Here is a 26,918-nt window from a genome sequence, read left to right as displayed (position 1 = left end):
AGATAGACAGGAGAGGAAGAGGGGGAGACAGGAGAGAGGGAGAGATACCCAGGAGAGAGGGAGAGATACCCAGAAGGGAAAGAGGGAGAGAGAAATCGAGATGGACGAGAGGGATTTAAAGGAAGAGAGGGGTCAGGAAAGAGGAGGGACAGGAGAGAAAAAGAGAGATTGATAGGAGAGAAAAAGCGAGTCAGAGATAGACAGGAGAGAGAACGTCAAGCGAGAGAGATAGAAGACAGAAGTGCAGAAGAGAGAGGGACAGAATTAGAGAGAGAGAGGAAGTAGGAGAAGCAGACTGGGGAGAGAGAGAGAGAAAGACAGGAGAGAGATGCAGACGCAGTGTGTCAAGGATCAGATCCTTGAGGGTGGGTCAGAGAGAGAGAGATAGCCTGCCATTGATAATTTCTCACTGATACCCTAGCTCCACAAACCCCTCAGGGAAGGACCCACCCCAATGCAGACACAGAGCCAAGCCAGGGGCAAAAATCGTCATTGGCTGTTCAAGCCCCTCTCACTGGGCTTTCCACACCCAAAGAGCCAGCCTTCCCTTGCCCTCCCAGCCTACCTTTACTCCAGCCCTTACTTTATCTAGGTCTTCGCTATTTTTCTGTCCCTTTCCCTCCTGCTTCTCATCGCTCCATCCTCTTGAGGGTGAGAAAGCTTTTCCCAGCCCTGACTGCCCTTTGGGGAGTGGGAACACTCGGTGGAGGAGCTAGGGCTGTAAGGATTGATGTGAGTGCTGCAAGTCTGCATTGCAAACTGCCCCAGATCCTGTTTGATGAAAGAGGCCATTGTAGAAGCACATTTACTGCCTGTGGGGTTAATTGTTAACAGGGAGTACTTTTCCACGCATGTCGATACCCATCCATTCAATAATCTCTTTGTATTTACCATATCGCCTGAAATATTACATTTACCCTCCTGTGTCTATCTAATACAGATTTTAGAAAGCCCACTTTATAAAACCTACTGAACGTGTGTGTATGTGCAGAATTACCATCTTCTCCAGTTTCGCTTTCTTTATTAGTCCTGAGCTGCTTCTACACAAATCGGGGTTTGGGTTTTTTTTTACATATATATATTTGGACTCGCCTTCAGAGTGCGAGCAGGAGACCATTCGGGCCCGCCGTGCCCATGCTGTCCCTTTTAGGCAGCGCCATCCAGTTAGAATACAGACAGAATCCGCCCACAAATTACAGCGACCTGTGAGCCTCCTGTAGTGTATCAGCCGCGATTTCAGCGAATGTTGTCGATGAGCCGAGTGGCCTCCTTCTGTTCCTGGCCGGGCGAGTCAGCAGTTGAATAACGCCTTGCAGTCTCTGGGCTCCTTTGATAACTATCCTTCGGTTTGAAAAAAGCTGGTGTGTGCTCACAAAATGCACTTCAGAGGATGGAGGAATGGGATTTTATCTTAATCTGGGAAAATGATTGATCAGAGTAAGTGATGGAATGTACTGAAACACTCCACCCTCACACGCAGTTAGTAAACAATTTTATTTTACCCTGGGGTGGACAGAACATACAGACCCAAATATTTTAGTTACAGCAAAGATTTTGTTTCTGAAAATAAGGACAGAAATTGCTGCAGAAAATCAGCGGGTCTGGCACCACCTGTGGAGAGAGAAAGGGAGAATCACTAGTGTGGAATCAAACCATTCAGCCCATTGAGTCCACACCCCCTCCAAAGAGCAGGCCATCCAAATTCACCCCTCGTTCCCTGTAATCCTGCATTTCCCATGACTACTCCATCTTATCTAAACCTCCCTGGACACCATGGACAATTCAGCACGGCCAATCCACCCTGCACATCTTTCCACTGTGGGAGGAAACCCACGCAGACACGAATGTGCAGACTCCACACAGACAGTCGCCTGAGGGTGGAATCCAACCGGGTCCCTGGCACTGTGAGGCAGCAGTGCTAACCACTGGGCCAACAAAACTAATGTTTCCAGTCCAGTGATAAGTTATGTGAACTTTGGAGTATTGCAAAGGAAAGTGATGCTTAACTCAGGTGAAGTGGTAGAAGTCAATCCAAAGATGGGCAGGCTAGGTAGATTAGCCATGCTAAATTGCCCATAGTGTTCAGGGATGTGTAGATTAGGTGGAGTATAGGAGGATGGGTCCAGGTGGGATGCTCTGAGATTCGGTGTGGACTTGTTGGGCCGAAGGGCCTGTTTCCACACCATAGGGATTCTATGATCTATGATCTATGCAAGTACAGTTACAACATCTAAAAGACATTTGGACAGATGCATGAATAGGAAAGTTTTTTAGAGGGATATGGGCCAAATGCAGGCAAGTGGGACTAGTGTGGTTTGGGAAACCTGTTTGGCATGGACAAGTTGGACCGAAGGGTCTGTTTCCACGCCGTATGACTCTATAACTCCTTAGATGCTGCTAGACCTGCTGAGTTTCTCTACCACTTTCTGCTTATTTTAATTTCAGATCCCCTGTAGCTGCGGTATTTTGCTTTTACTTGAGGAATTTTGAGCCTGTGAATGGAATAAATTCTCAGGGGTCTGGGCCAGCTCAGTAGGTTACAACCTGTGTGCATATTTCCTCATGTTCTGTCTACTTTCTAAATGCTACTGGCCTGATTGTAGGTTTGCAAGATTTAAGGGTTTGTTGGAGTGGTTTTAAAAAAAGTGTTCCCCTTTAAAGAGCTGCAACTGATGCAAAATTAAATTAAATTAAAACTTTGAAGGAACTTTGCAACTCATCAGTGTATTGCAGAGAAAGGAAAACAGCTGTCAACATTTCTTTTGCATGTATCAAGACAGATGCAAGAATGCCAAATTTTTTAAGGGAACAGTTTACACTGATGAGAAAAGGGTTCTGATTCATTGGCAAGTAGACTCAGCATTACTCAACTTCTGTTCTGCCAAGCAGAAATTAGTGCCACATCTGCCATACACTCAACAATAATTGCATTTATATAGCAGCTTTGATGGAGAAAGACATCACAAGGCACTTCAGCAGAGCATCAGCAGATAAAATTTGCAGCATGAAAGGAGGTATTCGGGCCGGAAACAAAAGCTTGGTCAAAGCGATGGCCTAAAGAAGCATATTTGAAGAGGAGAGAGAGACAGAGAAGTGGAGAGTTTTGGGGAGGGAATTCCAGAGTTTATGGCCTTGACTACTGATAGCACGGCTGCTGGAGATTAATGGAAACCACATTGTTGTTCCCTGAGAAATTTGGCATTCTCTCATTCATCCTGATGCATGCAAGAAAAATCTTTGACAACTCTATTCCTTTCTCTGCAATACGCTAATAAGTTAATAAGTTGCAAGTTTCCTTTATGTTGAGATTTATGTCAAGCCCTTTAAGAAAGAACATATGTTTTTAAAACCACTTCAACAGATCCTTAAATCTTCAAAACAGGCAATCAGGCGAATAGCATTTAAAATAGTCCAGTATTGCAGGACTGCAAAAATCTCAGAGGGTGGAGGTATTGGAGGACATTACGAAGGAAGGGAGGTCCAAAACCAAGGTGAGCTTTGAAAATAAGGCTAAGAATTTGAAAGTGTGCGACCAGAGGCCAATATAGGTCAGTGAGCACAAAGAGGATGATAGGTGAGTGAGGCTTGGTGTAAGTTAGGATGCATGCAGCATTGCTTTATGTAGCATACATCAGCATAGACATATAACCAAGTATTAAATTGATGAGCCAGTACTCAGCTTGACTTTGCAAGACACAGGAGAGTGGAGTTCTATGTCTAATCTTTGTTAAACCCATCTTGGTTCTTCCTTTCCTTTTACTGAAACAAAACATTCTTGATACAGTATTACGAATCCAAACCAGAGTGCCACATTTAGATTATAATCTGGTTAGGGACAAGTAGCTTTTTTTAAAAGTGGACAAGATGTGTAAATCCATATACAACTTATATTTCAACATCTTGAATTAACCTGAGGCAATAACAGATACACCGTGACAAACACCCCCCACAGCACATCAAATAGCAAATAATTACATATCAATACAGATCTCATGGATTTCTCATCAACCTCAGCAACATATATTTGCAACATTATGGATCATCAAATCTCATTAAAACCTTATTAGGAATCCCACATTCTCAATAACTACTCATGTCTGATAGCTTACTCCCAATCAATATTGATCTCCCCTGGATTCTTGAAATGATATTACTCACAGCTACTGACAGGCACAATTGCAGCTTTTTACAGACAGTTAGCTTAACCAAGCTGTTTCTGCCCCTGTATTTCTCTAAATGCTAATCTTCTCCAGTCGCACAAAGCGAATACTGCTTTTGGGCTTCTTTCATGTTCACTCTCAGCTATGTTGAACTATTAATGGCACACAGTTTATTCTGAGACCGCACAATGCTTAGGGTCATTCCTGATTCCAACACTTACCTCCACCTTCTGATTGCCCAGACTTCTCCTGAGTCCTCATGGCTCCACCATTGGGATGAAGCATCTTTTCCCTGCTGCTGAGTATCTGACTGACCAGCAGAACAAAGGCAATAGCTTCCTCCTCTGACCACCAATGTCCAACTGACTAAACTGACTGTTTGGGAGCCCTTAAACTCTTTCGTGTGATCTATTGAAAACCTTGCAATAAGCCCTGACCTTGTTTTTAGCTTGTCTTGAAAGTAGTTAATATTTTGCAGCAGTCAAACATGGCGAACCCTTGGAACTTCCTGTTCCCTGGATGTTACTATTTGCATAGATTTAGATAGTACAAATTACATGCAACAAAATGGTTATCATTACCATGTTTTGTATTGCATTTTTCTGCTTATTGCTGATTGTAAGGCAGACCATCCAACTTATAGCAAATGATAACTCATGCCAGGGTTGGAGGGTTTAAGCTATAGTGAGAGGCTGAACAGACTGGGGCTATTTTCCCTGGAACATTGGAGGCTGAGGGTTGACCTTATAGAGGTTTCTCAAATCCTGAGGGGCATGGATAGGGTGAATAGTCAAGGTCTTTTTCCTCTCAAAACTAGAGGGCATAGGTTTAAGGTGAAAGGGGAAAGATTTAAAAGGGACCTAATGGGCAACTTTTTCACACAAAGGGTGATGTGTGTATGGAATGAGCTGTTAGAGGAAGTGGTAGAGGCTGATACAATTACAACATTTAAAAGGTATCTGGATGGGTACATGAATAGGGAGGGTTTAAAGGGATATGAGCCAAATGCCGGCAGGTAGGACTAGATTAATTTAGGACATCTGGTCGGCATGGACGAATTGGACCAAAGGGTCTGTTTCTGTACTGTACAGCTCCATGACTCTATATCTGTAACAGCAAAACCACAGATAGTGGGGTTCCAAATTAAAAACAGAGAATACTGAACAACAGTGACAACAATTTAAACAGCACCTCTCATTGGTTGTAAATCATTTTGGGATGCCCTGTAAGTTGATAATTGAAGGCAAATCCTTCCTTCTTTTCTATTCTTTTATGAAAGATAGTTACTATTGTTAGGCAATCATAGAATGATACAGCACTGAAAGAGGCCCTTCAGCCCATGATGTTTGTACTATCTCTTTGAAAATGGACACCAATCAGTCTCCCTCTTCCTCCAGAGCCCTGCAAGTTTCCTTTTCCAGAATTTACCCAATTCCCTTTCTACGGTTATTATTGAATCTGCTTCCACCACCCTTGCAGCCAGTATGGTTGCAATCACAACAACTCACTGATGTCCCATAGAATCATAGAATCCTTACAATGTGCAAGCAGGCCATTCGACCCATCAAGTCCACACCAACCCTCCGAAGAGCACACCTCCCAAACCCAACCCCCTACCCTATCCCCGTAACCCTACATTTCCCATGGCTAACCCATCTAGCCCGCATATCCCTGGACACTATGGGCAATTTAGCATGGCCAATCCACCCTAACCTACACATCTTTCAGCCAAGAAAGAAAATTTCTCCATGTTACAGAATGGTTACAGGGCAGGAGGAGGCCATTCAGCCCATCATGTCAGGACCACCTCCCTGAATGAGCATTTCATTCTGACAGCTTCCCTCCCTAATGGCCCCCAATTCTGTGTCAAAAGCCTCAATTGGACCTGCCTCCACCACAGACAGTCTCAAGCAGTGTTTTCCATATCCCAACCACCTGCTGTGTGTGCAAAAGCCTTTCGCCAATTACCTGGAAGGGTGGCTGTGGGAAATGCTCCCTGTTGTACAGTCCTTGTCAAAACCATTTGGAGGTCACCTGAGGGACCCACAGAATGGGTGGTGGGGGGTGGGGGGTTATCGGGGAGGTCTGGGTCAGATTATTTGAGAGATAGGTGAGCAATTTACTGCCTCTCTAAATGAAGGTTTTATACTTCAGGTTAGAGTTCAGGGATCACTGCTATTAATAGATTCACACACAGCTGCAAGGCATTGCCCTTATGCTGTGGTTTCGTAGACCTTTTGTTATTTGCTTCCAGCAGTCTGTGTTCAGTAGTGAAAGAATACTTGTGTGTGATTTTTTTTTTGTGTAATGCACTATTGTGAATGGCACACCCTTGTACTTATGTTCCTATCAATAGTTCAACAAGTGTGTTCTGTCTGCACAAGTGTGTGTGTGCAAATATGTGTGCAAGTCTGTGTGTGTGTGTGTGCGCGTGTATACGCAAGTGTATGTGTATGTGTGTATGTGTGTGTGTGTGTGCGCGCGCAAATGTATGTGTCACAGAGTGCACTCCAGGAGCCATCTTGGCAGAAGATGGCCAGTTTACATTTGTTATTGTATCTTTCCTGTTGCACACTGGTTTCCTCACAAAATAATCACTGCAGAGCATTTGTATCATTAATAATGAAAGATCAATATTTTCCCCTCAGCACTGCTGAAATCATGTTCTTATTTTTAAAGAATCAATTATTTTACTACCTTTTCTTTCTGCTAATGCTGTCGGAGGAATGTGTTTTTATTTACTGCCCTATATTGTAATTGACCACCAAGATAATGGAAAACCGTTCCCAGGCTATAAAAGGTGAAAAGATAATTTAGGCTTTCGAAGCGCTTAGGCTTTGTGTGATTTCAGAGAGGGGTGAGATTTATAGAAAAACAATTAAAAGGTATTTTAAATTAAACTGTCTGGGATGAGTGCCTACATCCCATTACCATTGACCAAAAACTGATCTGGACTAGCCAGATAAACACAGTGGCTACAAGAACAGGTCAGAGACTAGGAATACCACAGTGAGTAACTCACCTCCTGACTCCCCAAAGCCTGTCCCACCATCTACAAGGCACAAGTCAGGAGTGTGATGGAATACTCCCCACTTGCCTGGATGGGTGCAGCCCCAACAACACTCAAGAAGCTTGACACCATCCAGGACAAAGCAGCCGCTTGATTGGCACTACCCCCACAAACATCCACTCCCTCCACCACCGACGCTCAGTAGCAGTGTGTGTACTATCTATAAGATGCACTGGAGAAATTCATCAAGGAATGTGTTTTGTTTCCCATCCTATACTGTAATCATCCAACTAGATAATGGAAAACAGTTCCTGTGCTATAAAAGGTGAAAAGATAAGTTGTGGCTTTCTAAGTGGTTCGGCATTGTGTGAGTTCAGAGAAAGAGGGAGAGATCTACAGGAAAGCAATTAAAAGATATTTTGGCTTAAAGTGTACCTTCCAAATGCACCATAACTTCCAACAAGAAGGACAAGGACAGCTGGTACATTGGAACGCCACCCCCTGCAAGTTCCCCTCCAAGCCACTCACCATCCTGACTTGGAAATATATCACCGTTCCTTCACTGTCACTGGGTCACAATCCTGGAATTCCCACCCTGTGGGCACTGTGGGTCTAACTACAGCACATGGACTACAGCGGTTCAAGAAGGCAGCTCACCCCCACCTTCTCAAGGGGGCAACTAGGGACGGGCAATAAATGCTGGCCCAGCAAACAACACCCACATCCCACGGGTGAATTTAAAAACAAAGGAAGCAAGTCAGGGTCTACTTTTACAATTATTTACAAATGATAATTGACAGTAAGTATGCTCATGGCTACTTGGAGTGAACAGGTCTAATTGGGGGGCTTTGACAAAGGCTGGCACAGGCATATTGGGCTGCATAGCATCTCTCTATACTAAGAAAGTCCATAATACTGCATTAGGTGACAGCAGATTGATTAGAACAGGTCTTTTCATTCTGACAGCGCTTCCCTATGGCTGATGTTGACATTTTTAAGCATCAGTCACATGATATCACTTCTATACATTCTTATTTTTATTCATTTGTGGGATGTGGGCGTCGCTGGCTGGCCAGCATTTCTTGCCCATCCCTCGTTGCCCCTTGAGAAGGTGGTGGTGCACCAGCTGATGTTACTACGGGACAGGTCAGATCCCAGAGGAAAATCTGGCTTGACAGATCATTTCTTTTGAAATTTAACATTCAGTCTTTCACTAGAACATATGCACACTAAGATGCAGACTTGTTTTAAGAATGAAATAGCAATTTATTACACAAAGGAAAGAAAAATAAAATAAAACTTCCTATAGGAAGGACGTTGTGAAACTTGAAAGGGTTCCGAAAAGATTTACCAGGATGTTTCCAGGTTGGAGGGTTTAAGCTATAGGGAGAGGCTGAATAGGCTGAGGCTATTTTCCCTGGAGGCTAAGGAGTGACTTTATAGAGGTTTATAAAACCACTATGGGCATGGATAGGGTAAATAGACAAGGTCTTTTCCCCGGGGTGGGGGAGTCCAAAACTAGAGGGCATAGGTTTAAGGTGAGAGGGGAAAGATATAAAAGGGACCTAAGGGGCAACTTTTTCACGCAGAAGGTGGTGCGTGTATGGAATGAGCTGCCAGAGGAAGTGGTGGAGGCTGGTACAATTACAACATTTAAAAGGCATCTGGATGGGGACATGAATAGGAAGGGTTTAGAGGGAAAGGGGCCAAATGCTGGCAAATGGGACTAGATTTATACCGTGTATCTGGTCAGCATGGATGAGTTGGACTGAAGCATCTGTTTCTGTGCTATATATCTCTATGACTCTATGACTCTAAAACCAAGCTATCTAAACATAATATAATTTAAACACGCAGAAATACAAAACCCCATCTTTTCAGCTCTTTACAGTGAATCAAAACCCAAAGACATTTTCCTTCCCTATCAGATCTGTAGGTTGACTTCACTGCTTCTTTTCTGTTCCAGTCCTTTGGGCCGTGAAGCCTTTTTTATTTGACTCACACAACAGAGAGCTGAGATTTTCTCAGCTTAGAATAACTAATTGCAGACTTCTAACCAAACACTCCTGGTCTGGATATTTTCAATGACTGAATCCCTTACACTGAGGTAATTTATTCCCTTAATTTCTCTGAACAATTTCCTTTTCTAGGAAAAAAAAAAGTCCTTGCATTAGTCTGGTGTACCTCAAAATAAATTCAGAAGCTATTAACTAAAGTTTTTAAAACCACTTCCTCATCCTAGTTTCTGCTAATCTAATGCTTCATTTTTGTTTCTCATTTCTTGTCATAAAATCTTCACAATATAAACAAACGTCCAATACTCCAGGAGACCTCAAGTCAAGTGCTCTCTGACACACATGGGTTTACAATCATAGTTCCTGGTCAATTATTAAACCCCTTCACAAGAAAATAGACCAATGTCCATATAACTCCAGTTTGAAATCCAAACTTTTATAAAAAACAATGTGTATATCTATAAATCACATACTTTCCATCAAAATTTGTAAGTGTTTGTTGTAAGACTTTAAAAGCAAACCAATTGTATAAGAGTGTAAGGGCATGATAGGATTAATGCTGAGGAATGCCAGAAGCACCACTCCCTATAACAACATCATATGGACTTGGTGGGAGAACAGTTTAGGACTTTAAAACAGTAAAATCTACAATTAGGGTCTTCCTTATTATCTTTGTAACTCTATCTATCACATTGGTATACCTTGTACCTAGTTGCTATCGTGCAGTAAACAATATCCTGTTTATGTCAGGGGCCTCTTCTTGTTCAGTGAGCGAGTAAATTCTCTCCACCACACCATGGCGAGCAGGCCCTGTCCATCCCTCTGCTGACAGAGGGTGGGGGTAGCAAACTGACCCCATGGTGACCAATAGTGCAGCCAGCTCATGGTACAACATGGTGAGCAGCAGTGAGGATTGACCACGCAACAAAACCTACACCCTCATGGCTTTATCACAGCACTCTGGCTCACAGTCAGAATTTTGTGGAACATGTGAAAAAGCAGAGCAAAACAAGAATCCTAGAGCCATAGAGCTGTACAGCATGGAAACAGATCCTTCGGCCCAACTCGTCCATGCCGATCAGATATGTTAAACTGATCTAGTACCATTTGGCTCCTATCCCTCTAAACTCTTCCTAATCATACACCCAGCCAGGTGCCTTTTAAATGTTGTAAATGTACCACCCACATTTCTTTTTAAAAAAAGTCTGAAAATACCATCCTGTCTACCCTATGCCGACCATAATTTTATTCATCTCAATCATATCCATCTCAGTCCCCTCTGCTCTAAGGAAAACAATCCCAGCCTGTCCAATCTCTCTTCATAACTGAAACTCTCCAGCCCAGGCAATGCCCCGGTGAATCTCCCCTGCACCCTCTCCAGTGGAATCGCATTTCTCCTATAATGTGAATGCCAGAACTGCACACAATAGTCTAGCTGCTGTTCTAACCAATGTTTTAAACAGTTCCAGCATCACCTGCCTCAGCTAATAAAGGTAGGAATCCTTCATAACCATTTCATCCACCTGTCTTGCTACCTTAAAGTTTAAAGTAGAGTTTGATAAATGGTTGGTTATCATACCATTATCATGGGAAATGGAGATAGTGTGGGGGAAAAAGCAGTCTTGAACATATTGAATGGCCTACTCCTGTTCCTATGTACAGACAGAATGGGCCAAATGTCCTTTTGTGTTTACGGGAGAATAATTTAAATTTGATTAATGTTAAAAGTTTCTCAACAAGCTTTCCTCACAATAAAACATAGCTGTAATTGTTCAGTGACATATTAATTCAGTCTTTCAGTCTCTGAATTGGATCTTCTGCATCATTTACTCCAATGATTTAATTTACTTTGATGAGTGCCTGACACAGGTTTCAATCTCATAGCTTTGAGATTCAGAGACTTAAGTGTGTTTGAAACAAAATGCAACTGAATCAATTTGTGGTCGTGGGGTTTTATTTCATTTCACAAAATGTCTTTATCTGACACACCTTGCATCAAGGTAGTGGTAATCTGGAAATCTCTCTTCTCCCTCACCAAAAAGCTGTGTGGACTGCGGACACCTACAGATTCAGGTAGTTTTTTTTTGCCAGGAGGGGGAATAAAACAGGCCATGGAACCAAGGCAGATGATAAGAGATCATCCATGACCTGTGGAATTCTCTGCCACAGAAAGTGGTTGAGGCCAAAACATTGAATGTTTTCAAGGAGTTAGATACAGCTCTTCGGGCTAAAGGGATCATGGGTTATTGAGTTGGATGATCGACTGTGATCATATTGAATGGTGGGGCAGGCTCAAGGGTTTGAATGGCCTACCCCTGCTCATGAATTCTATGTTTGCGTGAATGGCTTTCGCCTCCTCCTATCAATTTTTCAACTGGCATTTGCTTTAATTTGCCTCAAGAATGTGAATATCATTAGCCAACATTTATTGTCCATCTCTAACCATCTTTTAGAAGATGGTGATGAGCCACCTTCTTGAACTGCTGCTGTTCACAGGTTATCCCACAGTGCTATTAATTAGAGCCATAGAGTTGTATAACTTGGAAACAGACCCTTCGGTCCAACTCGTCCATGCCGACTAAACATCCTAAATTAATCTAGCCCCATTTACCAGCATTTGACCCAAGTCCTCTAAACCCTCTAAATTATTGGCATTAAACAAGAAGAATGAGGGGGAATCTTATAGAAACATATCGTAAACTATGAAGGGAATCGATAAGATAGAAGCAGGGAGGTTGTTTCCACTGGTGGGTGAGACTAGAACTAGGGGGCATACCATCAAAATAAGGGGGAGAACATTTAGGACTGAGTTGAGGAGGAACTTCTTCACCCAAAGGGTTGTGAAATTCCCTGCCCGGTGAAGCAGTTGAGGCTTCCTTGTTGAATGTTTTTAAAGCTAAGGTGGATAATTTTTAAATAGTAAAGGAATTAAGGGTTATGGTGAGAGGTAATTATGGTAATTGGAACTGAGGACATGAGAAGATCAGCCATAATCTTATTGAATGGTGGGGCAGGCTCGATGGACCAGATGGCCTACTCCTGCTCCTGGTTCTTATGTTCTTAAACCATAAGATATAGGAGCAGAAATTAGGCCATTTGGCCCATCAAGCCTGCTCCAACATTCAATCATGTCTGATAAGTTTCTCAACTCCATTCTCCCGCTTTCTCCCTGTAACTCTTGATCCGCTGCACAGTCAAGAGTATATCTTTCATTGCCTTAAATGAACCTTTTAAAAAAAACAAAAAACAGTTAGAGGAATGAGCACTGTCATAACACATTCCAATGTGAGTTCTTTGCGTCTTTACAAGCTCAGTCCAGCCTTTCAGGTTATTGTCAAGGAATGTTTATTAAGAGACTGTACATGGTGGTAAGGCTACAGAGCAGAACATTCCAAGCTGTAAAGACTCCAACCTCCCAGCAGAGTCCTAACACATCATAACTCAGGTCACAGCTACTTCACAGCTAGCCTCAGAGGTTCATACATATATTCGTTACACCCTCGTACAAAACACAGAAAGTGCTGGAGAAACTCATCAGGTCTGGCAGCATCTATGGAGAGAGAAACAGTTAATGTTTCAAGTCCAGTATAAACTCTACCTCTTCAGAAGAATTCAGAACACTAACTCTGTTTTTCTGTCTCCACAGATGCTGCCAGACCTGCTTAGTTTTTCTAACACTTTGTGTTTTTATTTCGGATTTCCAGCATCTGTAGCACTTTCGTTTCATTGCACCTTAACTCTGCAAGGACTAAGCGGCAGGACTGGTTTTGAAGGAATGTAGTGGACCATAGCTGGACTGGCATAAGAAATTAAAGCTGCAACATTGCAGACTTCCATAGAGACACTATGGAAGCTGAGAACATTTATACTGAAGCAGAAAGGATTAGGCAAACACAACAAGTTTCAGTAATGTACAGGATGTCAACGAAAAGCATTTTTTAAGTGCTGACCTTTATATGTAGATGACCCAAATATCAGCTGTGGTGGAAGTTTTGTTTCAGAGATACAAAGCCCTAAGTTAGACCACATCTAGAGCAGCTCTGAGCATCACACCTTAAGAAAGTGAAATAACCGCATAGAGGCTGGTATCCTGTCACCAAGTCAGGCTTTATTTACATGTGCATAGTGTACTGGATGTGGTCACCAGCTTGGAGTCAGACTTCAACTGAAGAGATTCTAATCTCTTAGTTTTTAAAATTTTTTTTTTAGCCAGCTCGGAGTCAGTCCCTTCAACTGAGGAGAATTTCATCTCTTGGTTATAATTTGATTTTTTTTTCTTCCCCAGCACCCTTATTGTGCGTGTGCAGGTGTGAGACGCAGTAAAAAACACCAGGTGTGCAAATAGCTTTATTAACATACCACCACCATTCTCCTGCTCATTAGAGTATCAGCCAGGGTCCGAGGCTCAAGACTGTTCAGTCAAACACTATTTGTTGAAATTGCCCCACCAAATGATCTTCAGGGAGGCTGAGACCATAAGTCATAGGAGCAGAAATTAGGCCATTCGGCCCATCGAGTCTGCTCCGCCATTCAATCATGGCTGATAAGTTCCTCAACCCCATTCTCCTGCTTTTTCCCCGTAACCCTTGATCCCCTTGATAATCAAGAACGTATCTATCTCCGTCTTAAATGTACTCAATGACCTGGCCTCCACAGCCTTCTGTGGCAGTGAATTCCATAGATTCACCACTCTCTCGCTGAAGAAGTTTCTCCTTATCTCCATTCTAAAAGGTCTTCCCTTTACTCTAAGGCTGTGCCCTCGGGTCCTAGACTCTCCTACCAATGGAAGCATCTTCTCAACGTCCACTTCGTCCAGGCCATTCAGTATTCTGAAAGTTTCAATTAGATCCCCCCTCATCCGTCTAAACTCCAATGAGTATAGTCCCAGAGTCCTCAAACATTCCTCATATGTTAAGCTTTCCATTCCTGGGACCATTCTCGTGAACCTCCTCTGAACCCGCTCCAGGGCAGTACATCCTTCCTGAGATATAGGGCTCAAAACTGCACACACTACTCCAAATGTGGCCTGACCAAAGCCTTATAAAGCCTCAGTAGTACATCCCTGCTTTTATATTCAAGACCTCTCAAAATAAATGTCAACATTGCATTTGCCTTCCTGACTACTGACTCAACCTGCAAGTTTACCTTGAGAGAATCCTGGACTAGAACTCCCAAGTCTCTTTGCACTTCAGACTTCTGGATTTTCTCCCCCATTTAGAAAATAGTCCATGCTTTTATTCTTCTTACCAAAGTGCGTGACCTCACACTTTCCCACATTGTACTCCATCTGCCACTTCTTTGCCCACTTTCCTAACCTGTCCAAATCCTTCTGAAGCCTTGCCACCTCCTCAATACTACCTGTCCCTCCACCTATCTTTGTATCATCTGCAAACTTAGCCAGAATGCCCACAGTTCCTTCTTCTAGATCGTTAATGTATAAAGTGAAAAGTTGTGGTCCCAGCACTGACCCTCGCGGAAGACCACTTGTCACTGGCTGCCATCCTGAGAAAGACCCTTTTATCCCCACAGTCTGCTTTCTGCCAGACAGCCAATCTTCTATCCACGCTAGCACCTTGCCTCTAACACCATGGGCCCTTAACTTACTCAGCAGCCTCCTGTGTGACACCTTATCAAAGGCCTTCTTGAAGTCCAGGTAGATAACATCCATTGGCTCTCCTTGGTCTACCCTGCTCGTTACTTCCTCAAAGAATTCTAGCAGATTTGTCAGGCATGACCTCCCCTTGATGAAACCATGCTGATTTTGCCCTATTTTCCCATACACTTCCAAGTATTCAGAAATCTCATCCTTTACAATGGACTCCAAAATCTTACCCACGACCGTGGTTAGGCTAATCGGCCTATAATTTTCCGTCATTTGTCTTATTCCCTTTTTAAACAGGGGTGTCACGTTAGCCATTTCCCAGTCCTCTGGGACCCTCCCTGACTTGAGCGATTCCTGAAGGATCACCACTAACACTTCCACTATCTCTTCAGCTATCTCCTTTAGAACTGTGGTGTGTAGTCCATCTGGTCCAGGTGATTTATCCACCTTCAGGCCAATCAGTTTTACTGCACCTTTTCCTTGGTGATGGCCACCATACTCAGTTCTGCCCCCTGACTGTCTTGAATTTTTGGAATATTACTCGTGTCTAAAGGCTGGGCCTTATGCAAGCTGCCACCTTTTTATTGAGTGGTGCCTTTGTCTCAGAAGTAAATACCAGTGAGAAAGGATGAGTAGCATAGTGGCTCAGTGGTTAGCACTGCTACCTCTCAGTGACAGGGACCCAGGTTTGATTCCACCTTTGGGTGAATGTCTGTGTGGAGTTTGCACATTCTCCCCATGTCTGCGTGGGTTTCCTCTGGGTGCTCCGGTTTCCTCCAACAGTCCAAAGATGTGCAGGCTAGGGTGGATTGGCCAATTAGAATTGCAGGGTTATAGAGTAAGTGGGTTAGTCTGGGTGAGATGCTGTTCAGAGGGTCAGTGTGTTCTTGATTGGCCAAATGGCCTGCTTCAGCACTGTAGGGATTCTATTCTGTGAGTGAGCTGGAATAGTTTGGTTGAGCAATAATGAAGGTATGAGTGAAGCCTTTAGCAGCAGATTAGCTGAAGCAGGCACCCAAAAACCAAACATTCTCAAATCTGAGAGCATTGTTCCTGGAAGGTATCACTTCATTGGAGGCAGCTCAGAGAAGGTTCACCAGGATGATCTCTGGGATGGAGGGATTGTCTCACGAACAAAGGCTAAACAGGTTGCGATTCTACTCACTGGAGTTTAGAAGAATGAGAGGTGATCTCATTGAAACATATCGGATTCTTAAGGGGCTTGACAGGGTAAGTGCTGAGAGGGTGTTTCCCTTCATACGAGGGTCTAGGACCAGAGGGCACAGTCTCAGAATAAAGGGGCACCAATTAAAACTGAGATGAAGAAGAATTTCTTCTCTCAGAGGGTTGTGAGTCTTTGGAACTCCTTCCCACAGAGAGCTGTGGGGGCAGAGTCCTTGTGTATATTTAAGTCTGAGATCGATAGATTCTTGATCGGTCGGGAAATCAGGGGAAAGGGCCGATAAGTGGATGCGAGAAAATTCATATCAACCATGATTCTATCGAATGATGGAGTAGGTTTGAGGGGCCAAATGGCCTATGCATGTACCTATTTCTTATGGATTTATGGTCTTTATCCTTCTGTTGTGACACATTGTGGTCGATCTGATTCAATAGATACTGGGGACAAAGCATTCAGCGCATAAGCAAGCATTGCTGCCATGAACCAGACTGGTCGAAGCACACGTGTTGGTTACAGGAACATCTTCAGAAAGTGTGGACTGTACCATTTGTTCCCTGACGCTGGTGCAGGGGGACAGTAGGTAGTGATATTGTCACTTAACTAGTAATCCAGAGATAAAAACAGAAATTGCTAGAGAAACTCAGCAGGTCTGGCAGCATCTGTGGAGAGAAAGCAGAGTTAATATGTTGAGTTGGATATGAATCTTCCTCAGAACTGAAAGATCTTGGAAGATGCATAGACGTGTTCTTCATGCTGTTGGCAGAGGCAGAGGAGGAGTGAGTGGAACAGATTGTAAGGGTATTCAGAGCTAAAGACAAAGTGTTTGCTCTTCATGGTGAAGGGAAAATAGAGATGTAATAAGGGTATAAATGAAGATGTGCCAATGGGGAGAGGGTTGTAGCATGTACAAAAAATGGAGGATATAAAGGCCAATTTCTGAAGTTATGGAATATTGAATCCTCGAGACTGTAAAGTGGCTAAGTGGAAAATGAGATGTTATTTCTTGAGCTTGTCGTTTATATCAGCAATTTGGATGGTAGAGTTAGTAAGTTTGCGGATGAGTGAGGCCTTCAGCCGCAGATAAGCTGAAGCAGGCACCCAAAAACCAAACATTCTCAAATCTGAGAGCATATGTTTCTGAAACGCATCATTTCATTGGAGGCAGATCGAATTGGTGATATAGTGGACAGTGAAGAAGGTTATCTAAGAGCCCAATGGGATCATGATCAACTGGGCCAGTGGGCTGAGGAATGGCAGATGAAGTTTAGTGTAGATAAATGCAAGGTGTTGTATTTTGGTAAGACAAACTAGGGCAGGATTTACACAGTTAATGGTAGGGCCCTGGGGAGTGTTGTTGACCAGAGACCTAGGGGTTCAGTTCTCAGCTCCTTGAAAGGTAGAGAGGGTGGCAAAATAGGCTTTTGGTACGCTTGCATTCATCAGTCAGAGCATTGAGTACAGGAGTAGGGACATCGTGTTATAGCAATACAAGACATTGGTAAGGTCACATTTGGAGTATTGTGTACAATTCTGGTCACCTTGCAATAGGAAGGATGTTATCAAACTGGAAACGGTACAAAAAAGATTGACAAGGATATTACTGAGACTGGAGGGTTTCCGTTATAAGGCCAGGCTGGATAGGTTGGGACTTTTTTCCTCTAGTGTAAGGGGTTGAAGGGTAATCTTATGGAGATATATAAAATGATGAGGGGCATAAAAAAGGTGAATAGCCAAGGTTTCTTCCCCAGGGTGGGGGAGTTCAAAACTAGAGGGCATAGGTTTAAGGTGAGAGAGGAAAGATTTAAAAGGGACCCGAGGAGCAACGTTTTCACAGAGGGTGGTGCATATATGGAACGAGCTGCCAGAGGAAGTGGTAGAGGTGGGTACAATTACAACATTTAAAAGACATTTGGACACGTATGTTAATAGGAAAGATTTAGAGGTAAATGGGCCAAATCCAGGCAAATGGGACTAGTTCAGGTCAGGAAACCTGGTTGACATGGATGAGTTGGGCCGAAGGGTCTGTTTTCTGTACTGTATGACTATGACTTGTGTTGTGCTCCATTGGAACATTGCAGCAAGCCCAGGGTAGAGATGTTAACATGAAAGTACAGTGGATTATTGAAATGGCAAGTAACTGAAAGGTTGGGCTCATTGCTACAGACTGAGCAGAGGTGGATTGCAGAGCGGTCACCCAGGCCGTATTTACACAGCGGTCACCCAGGCCGTATTTACAAAGCGGTCACCCAGGCCATATTTACAAAGCGGTCACCCAGGCCGTATTCGGTCTGGAGAAACTGATTCAAACCCTTCCATAGCAACTGATGTATTTAAATTGAACTAATTAAAAATTCTGGAATTGTAAATTACTCTCGGTCTGGATGATCATGAAACTATCTTCAATTGCTGTAAAGACCTAACTGGCTCAACAATGTCCTTTATGGAAGGAAGTAAGCCCATTACACCATGAGATGTAGGAGCAGAAAGAGGCCATTCAGCCCATCAGTTTGTTCTGTCATTCAATGAGATCATGACTGATATGATAATCCTCAACTCCACTTTCCTGTCATTTCCACATTATCCTTGATTCCCATACAGTGTAAAAATATGTCTATCTCAGCATTGTATATACTTAATGACCCAGACCTCTGTGGTAAATAATTCCACAGATTCACTAACCTCTGAGAGAAGAAATTCCTCCTCATCTGTCTTTAATATGTGACCCCTCATTCTGAGATTATGCCCTCTGGTTCTAAACTCTCCCACAAGGAGAAACAATCCTTTCAAGTTCTCTTAGTATCTTGTATGTTTCAACAAGGTCACCTCACAATCTACACAACCTCCCCTCATTAAACAGACCCTCCATAGAATCCCAATATTGTGGAAGAAGGCCATTCAGCTGATGAAGTCCACATTGAACCTCCAAACAGCATCCCACCCAGACGCCTACCATATCCCTATATTTACAATGGCTGATCCACTTAACTTACACATTCCTGAACACTACAGACAATTTTAGCATTGCCAATCCACCTACCCTGCGCATCTTTGGACTGTGGGAGAAAACTGGAGCACCTGGAGGAAACCCACATAGACACGGGGAGAATGTGCAAACTCCACACACAGTTGCCTGACGGTGGAATCAAACCCAGGTCCCTGGCACTGGGAGGTAGTAATGCCAACCACTGAGACTGTGCTGCCCATACTCAGGATCAGCCCAGTGAACCTTCTCCGAACTGCCTACAATGCCAGTATATCTTTTCTGAAATAAGGGGCCCAAAGCTGTTCACAGTATTCCAGCTGCGGTCTGGTCAGTTCCTTTGTACAGTTTTAGCAAAACCTCCTGACTTTTATACTCCATTCCTTATGAAATAAAGGCCAACATTCAATTTGCCTTCCTTACTCCCTGCTTAGATACTAGCTTTATGTGACTTATGCATAAGGACTCCCAAATCACTTTGTCCTGAAAGTTTCTGCAGTCTTTCTCCATTTAAATAATATTCAGGTCCTCTATTCTTCCTGCCAAAGTACATAACTTCACATTCCCCACATTATATTCCATCTACCATGCTTAACTTGTCTATATCTCTCTGCAGACTCTTTGTGTCATCCTCACTACTTGCCTTTCCTCCAATTCTTGTGTCATCCACAAACATATCTGTAATACATTCACTTTTGTTAATATATATTGTATAGAACTGAAGCCCCAGCACTGATCCCTGGAGCAATCTACTGGTTGCAGGTTGCCATTGTGAAAATGCCCCTTTTATCCCAGCTCTCAAGTCTTCCATTAGTTGGCCAACCCTGTATCCATGGACCTCCTAAACCACGGTCTCTTATCTCAGTAAGTAGCCTGACGTGTTTCTATCACACTTACCTGGTGTGGCCCACATGGCACTCCATACCATCAGCTCTGTGGACTCCATACCCTCAGCAATGTGGCTGATTCTGAACACCCCACTAACATGGCCTGATCAAACCATTCAGTTTGAGGGCAATTAGGAATGGGCAACATATACTGCCAGCAATGCCCACAACCCATAAAATAATACATTAAAGTATTTGTTTAAGTGGAATGTCAAGACCAAGCACTGACAGAGAAAGCTGACAGAAACTCTTTGCTACAAAAATGATTCTAAACACAGGAGACACCTCAAGTGGCAGTGAACGCAGTGTGCGAACTATTCCATGAAACCTTTCCCAGGTTTCGGATTCCAGCTTCATAAAGAATTACCAAAGGGAGAGGTATTCTCAGCCTCTGTGGTGTGCCCTGTGGAAGGTCTGGTTTCAAATGTAGGGTGCTATTTCACAGCCAAATGATATGGCACCGAGGTTCTACACAAGTATAACATCACTTCAGTGCTTTTCAATTCTAGCGCTCGAAATGCTTTGTTTTATTGCCTTATTATGGGATGGAATGTATCAGGGAAGTGAATCGACAAACCACTCCAAGCGCTTTTAATCAGTTAAGGAATGAAATTATGCATTATCTATAGGTGGCTAAGATATCCTATTTGTTGAAAGCTATAACGGAGTTAAAAAGCAAAGGGATCTAGGGATACTTATAGAAAGGACACTTTAGAAAGTACAGATAATAAGGTGAAATCACCATAGTTCCAGAGGACCATAGGGCTGCTCTCTCATTAGAGAGAGACAGCTGGTTGTGGTTTAACTTGACGGTCACTGCACCTGAGGTGAGGGGAGAATTTGGATCTTCACACAATGACCTGAGATAGTTTCGAATCCCACCATGGTAGAAATCTGGTATTGATAGCTAGTCTAGTGTCAACCATGTTACCACTGCTGATTGTTGCAAAAGCCCATCTGGTTCACCAATATCCTTCAGGGAAAGAAATGACCATCTTCACCTAGTCTGGCCTATATGTGACTCCAGACCCACAGCAATGTGCATGACTCTTAACTGCCCTCTGAAGTGGCTGAGCAAGCCAGTCAGTTCAAGCAGAAATTAGGGGTGGACAATAAAGCTGTCCTTCCCCATAGCTCATTGAATAACAAAGACTCCATGGTCTGGATGAAGGCCTGGGGGCGTGTGTGTGGGTGAGGACTTGGGGACCAAGCAGAGCAATATTGTTTGTTCCTTGAGAGGAATGTGAAGGTGAGGGATTTGAGCTAGGATGTCTGCATCCCAGCAGGTGGAGGCTAACCCTCCTTTACCAGGATCTCTAGTACCTGCAGCCTCTGAGAAGCTGCAGACCCTCAGATTTTGATCCATCCTAGACTGTGCCACCATGTGTCACCCAGAGCATTTCCCCCTTTCCATTGAGAGTGGGACAAGGACCCCAACTATTCCCACCTGGAACACGGTGTGCTGTTTTCATCTTCATGTTTAAGGAATGTATAATTGCCTTGGAGATGGTGTAGAAACATTCACTATACTGCTCCCTGCTCTACAGTCTATGGATCATAGAAGGATGTGAGATGTTCTCATTCAAACATTAAAGATTCTGAAGAGACTTGACCAGGTCACACTGTGAGGCTGTTTCTCCCACGCTGAGGAACCTAGAACACTGTGACCCAGTCACAGGATAAGAGGCTGATCATTTAGGACTGAGATAAGAAGAAATTGCTTCACTCAGAGTTGTAGATCTTTGGAAATCTCACCCCAGAGGGATGTGGTGCTCCAGACTTGAATATATCTAAGACTAGGACAGACAGACAGATTGGGGGATACAGGGAGGGGGTGAAAAAGTACAGGTGAAGACCAAGATCACCCGTGATCATGTTGAATAGTGGAGCAGAATCGATGGGCCAAAGGGTCTACTCCTAATTCTATTTCTGGTCTTCTTCTAATAGCATCCCTTGAGTGCTAAACTTACTGCTATACATTTAATACCCCAAGGATTGTTCAAACTGTGGTAATTGGGACTAAATTTGTGCTAAATCCAAAGTTTCGAACAAGCATGTCTTACCAACACAATATCCACTTAGCTCTTATCTTACCCCTTTCACCTCAGTAAATATCCAGTTGTGTATGAGCAGTTCCTGGCAACCTTGCAGAGGGCTATTAACAAATACCCAGGAACAGACTTGTTTAGAGTCACCAGATGCTAGCACAAGAACTGAGTAAACGTTCATGAAGATGTCTTATTCAATGTATATCCTGAATTTTTTTAAAAATTCACTTGTAGGTTATGGATGTAAGTGGCTGGGCCAGCATTTCTTGCCCATCCCTACTTGCCCTTGAGAAGGTGGGGTGAGCTGCCTTCTTGAACCACTGCAGTCCGTGTGCTGTAGGTAGACCCACAATGCCCTTAGGGACGGAGTTCCAGGATTTTGACCCAGCGACAATGAAGGAACGGTGATACACTTCCAAATCAGGATGGTGAGGGGATCTTACAGGTTGTATTGTTCCCTTGTCTGTCTAAATGGAAGTGGTTATGGGTTTGGAAGGTGCTGTCTTAGGATCTTCGGTGAATTTCTGCAGGGCATCTTGTAGATAGTACACACTGCTGCTACTGAGCATCGGTGGTGGAGGGAGTGGATGTTTGTGGATGTGGTGCCAATCAAGCAGGCTGCTTTGTCCTGGATGGTGTCAGGCTTCTTGAGTGTTGTTGGTGCTGCACCCATCCAGGCAAGTGGGGAGTATTCCATCACACTCCTGACTTGTGCCTTGTAGATGATGGACAGGCTTTGAGGAGTCAGGTGGTGAGTCACTCACTGCAGGATTCATAGCTCCTGACCCCAGCCTCTCTTGTAACCACTGTGTTTCTGTTGCGAGTCCAGCTGTGTTACTGATCAATGGTAACCCCCAGGATGTTGGTAGTGGGGGAATCAGTGATGGTAACACCATTGAATGTCAAGGGATAGTGATTAGATTGTCTCTTATTAGAGATGGTCATTGCCTGGCATTTCTGTGATATGCAAGTTAATTGACACTCATCTATCTAAGCCTGGATACTGTTCAGATCTTGTTGCATTTGAACATGGGTTACTCTTGAAAAAGGGGAAAAAAAAATCAAAAATTCAACATAACTATTTATCCATTGAAAACATTCAGGAGATATTTGCATCCCATTAGACGAAAATAAAACTGTAATAACCTAAACATCTACACTTTGTGTAGAGATAATTTTCTTAATTGCAGTTGTGAAAGTCTGGCTTTAAGTATGAGACTATCCTCTGCCATCATAGACTCCCCAATCAACTAAAATAATTTTTCTTTATCTATACTATCAGTTCCTTGTACCATCTTGAAAACTCCTTGTGCACCAGTTGCTGAAGGTAAGCATGCAGGTGCAGCAGGTGGGAAAGAAGGTAAATGGTATGTTGGCCTTCATTGCGAGAGGTTTCTAGTACAGGAGCAGGGATGTGTTGTTGCAGCTATACAGGGCCTTGGTGAGACCACACCTAGAATATTGTGTGCGGTTTTGGTCTCCTTTTCTAAGGAAAGATGCTCTTGCTCTCGAGGGAGTGCAGTGTAGGTTTACCAGGCTGATTCCGTGGATGGGGGTCTGACGTACAAAGAGAGATTGACTAGGTTGCGATTGTTTTCGCTGGAGTTCAAATGAAGGGGGGATCTCATAGAGACTTATAAAATTCTAACAGGACTAGACAGGGTAGATGCAGGGAAGATGTTCCCGATGGTGGGTGTATTCAGAACCAGGGGTCACAGGATGAGGATTCGGGGAAGACGATTTAGGATGGAGGTGAGGAGACATTTCTTCACCCAGAGAGTGGTGAGCCTGTGGAATTCATTGCCACAGGAAGTAGTTGATGCCAAAATGTTGAATGTATTCAAGAGGCAGCTAGATATAGCACTTGGGCGAATGGGATCAAAGGTTATGGGAGAAAGGATTAGGTTATTGAGTTGGACGATCAGCCATGATTGTGAAGAATGGCAGAGCAGGCTCGAAGGGCCAAGTGGCCTCCTCCTGCTCCTATCTTCTATGTTTCAATAAAATTTCACTTAATCTTCTAAATTCCAGGGAATATAACGTTAATCAACCCACACATCATTCTTCAACCCTTGAAATCCTGGTATCATTCCACTAAATCTATATTGCACTCCCTCCAAGACCAATAATTCCATCTTAAGGTCACAATAATTCCACGTGTGATCTAAGCAGGATTGAAGTATGACTTCCATCCCTTTTCTGTCAACCCTTAACCTGGAAGCAAGACAGTAAGAAAAAATGTGTAATTTCTTTTTAAAAAATCTCTCGACTCTATCACTGTTTTGAGGATATTTGAAAATGATTGTTTAAAGAGTTTGTTAAAGGGATGAAATGAAATTTTCCTGGATGTTAAAACTGGTCGATGTGGCCCAGTGTCCCTTGGCCTAGAAGCAGTATCAACAAAAAGGAAGTTAAGAAAGACATAAGGGAGAACTTCAGACATAACAGAGAGATAAAAGCAGAGGAACTGGTAGTCATGAATTGACTACCAAAGGACTTCATCTATTAATGGGTTAGCAAAGTCAAACTTTGTCCTTTCCACTCAGAACTTAATTTCTGTGGTCCTGGGAATATGGCTTATATCTTCCCAATATGCCTGATCATCATCCTCTCCCACCACTTTCCCTGTTGCTTCTCAGAAGCAGGAGACACTTACAGACTCATAGATGATTATTGCACAGACAAAGGGCATTTGGGCCCATCATGCCCGCACCAGTCAACAAAGATCTGACTACCCTAATCCCATTTTGCAGCTCTTGCCCCATGGCCCTGGAACCTATGTCAACACAAGTGAATAAATAAATATTGCTGAAAAGTTATGAGAGTTTCTGACTTAACTACCTTTTCCGGCAGTGAGTTCTGGACTCCCACTACCCACTGCATAAACATATTTCTCCTCAACTGTCCTCATGGTCTCCTATCTCTTCCTTTAAACTATATCCCTCCCCACTAAAATAGCTGCCTGGGCCTGATAAAAGTGGTATTATCTAAGTGGTTTTATCACTAGGCTATTAATCCAGAGATCTAGGTAATGTTCTTGGGACTGGGTTTGAACACTGCCATTGTAGATGGTGGAATTTGATTCGGTAACCAATTGGGAACCAAGAGATAGCTACAAAACTATCATCAATTGTCATAAAAATCCATCTCGTTCACTAATATCCTTTAGGGAGGGAAATCTGCCATCCTTACCTGCTCAGGCCTGTATGTGACTCCAGACCCACAGCAATGAGATTGATTCTTAACTGCCCTCAGAAATGGATGAGCATGACACTCAGTTCAAGGGGCAATTACGGATGGACAACAAATGTTGGCCAGCTCATCGCCCAAGCCATGAAAGAATAAGGAAAAATAAACCTGACTTGGCCTATTCTTGAACCCCTCTCCTAAACGCATAATTGATGGTAAGTTGTTTGCCAGTAATAAGGTGGACAATTCAACAAAGAAAAGAAAACTTCCAAATCATGGAATCACCCAACACGAGGCCATTCAGTCCATAATGTCTGTGCAGAGTCCTTGAAAGAACGAATAGACCCAGTCCCCGCAGCCCTGCAAATTTCTCCTTTTCAAGTATTTATCCAATTCTCTGTTCAAAGTTACTGTTCAATAAATGTACTTGCTAAATTTAAAAAAATCCTTCTCGATTCCCCCCTCTGGAACTTTTGTCTATTATCTTATATTTGTGTCCTCTGGTTACCAATTATAATGAGAACGTTTTTATTTAAGAAAAAGCCCTGAATCATAATCATAGCCCTGAGACTAGATTATGCATTTAATCAACTTAGTGACATTTTTGTGTTTTAAAAGATGCTCAGTTTTATTTCCTATTTGTGTTTGAAGATTACATCAATTTTATTTTTGTTTTGTATGGTTTGTTCTCTTACATTGATGCAAGAAAATATTCACAAATATATACTTAAACATAAGACAGCTTTAAGGTCACCATGATTTTTCTGTTTATGTTTCATTGATGGGACGTGGGTGTTGCTGGCTGGGCCAGTATTTATTGCCGTTCTCTAATTGCCCCAGAGATAGATGGTGGTGAACTGTCTTCTTGAACCTTTGCAGTCTTTGGGGTGATGGTATTCTCATAGTGCTTTGGAGGGGTAGTTTCAGGTTTGCCCAAGTCAGGATGGTAAGTGGCTTAGAGGGGAACTTGTAGGTGTTCGTGCTCCCATGTATTGGCTGATCTTGTCCTTCAAGGTGGTGGAGGTCGTGGGTTTTGAAGAAATAAGAACATCAGAACTAAGAGCAGGAGTAGGCCATTCAGCCCCTCAAGCCTGCTCTGCTATTCAATACAATCACGTCTGGTCTCATCTCGGCCTCGAATCCACTTTCCTGCCCACTCTCCATGATCCTTCAACCCCTTACTAATTAAAAATCTATCTATCTCCTCCTTAACTATATTCAGTGTCTACTGCATACTGGGATAGACAATTCTACAGACTCACAGCCCTTTAAGAGAAGTAATTCCTCTTTATCTCTCTTTTAAATTTGATACCCTTTATCCTAAGACTATGACCTCTCATTCTAGATTGCCCCACAAGGGGAAACATCTTCTCTATATCTACTTTGTCAATCCCCTTTTGCATTTTATATATCTTAACTAGATCTCCTGTCATTCTTCTAAATCCTAGCAAGTATTGGCTTAAGTATGACTTCCAAAACTCTACCACTCAAGGTTTGAAGCTGAAAAACAGAAAGTGCTGGAGAAACTCAGTGGGTCTGGCAGCATCTGTGCAGAGTGAAACATGGTTAACATTTTGAGTCTGGAGTGAAGAAGTTCTGAAGAAGGGTCACTGGACTTGAAACATTAACTCTGTTTTTCTCACCACACATACTGTCAGATCTGCTGAGTTTCTCCAGCACTTGGCATGTTTGTTTCAGATTTCCAGCATCCGCAGTATTTTGCTTCTATAAAACATAGAACATAGAACATAGAACAGCGCAGCACAGTACTGGCCCCTCGGCCCATGATTTTTTGCCGACCTATATCCTACTAAGATCAAACTACCCTGCATACCCTACATTTT

At 43.1% G+C, this 26,918-nt stretch overlaps 1 protein-coding gene across 1 annotated transcript in view; it reads left to right on the top strand.

The window, feature by feature from the left end:
- Nucleotides 1-26,918, top strand: part of LOC109920007 (BTB/POZ domain-containing protein KCTD1) — a 123,991-nt gene that overhangs the window by 992 nt on the left and 96,081 nt on the right. The window lies entirely within an intron of this gene.

Source organism: Rhincodon typus, chromosome 4, assembly GCF_021869965.1.
Source record: "Rhincodon typus isolate 14 chromosome 4, sRhiTyp1.1, whole genome shotgun sequence".
Lineage (NCBI taxonomy): Eukaryota > Metazoa > Chordata > Chondrichthyes > Orectolobiformes > Rhincodontidae > Rhincodon > Rhincodon typus.
This window is presented reverse-complemented; position numbering and strand designations above follow the sequence as displayed.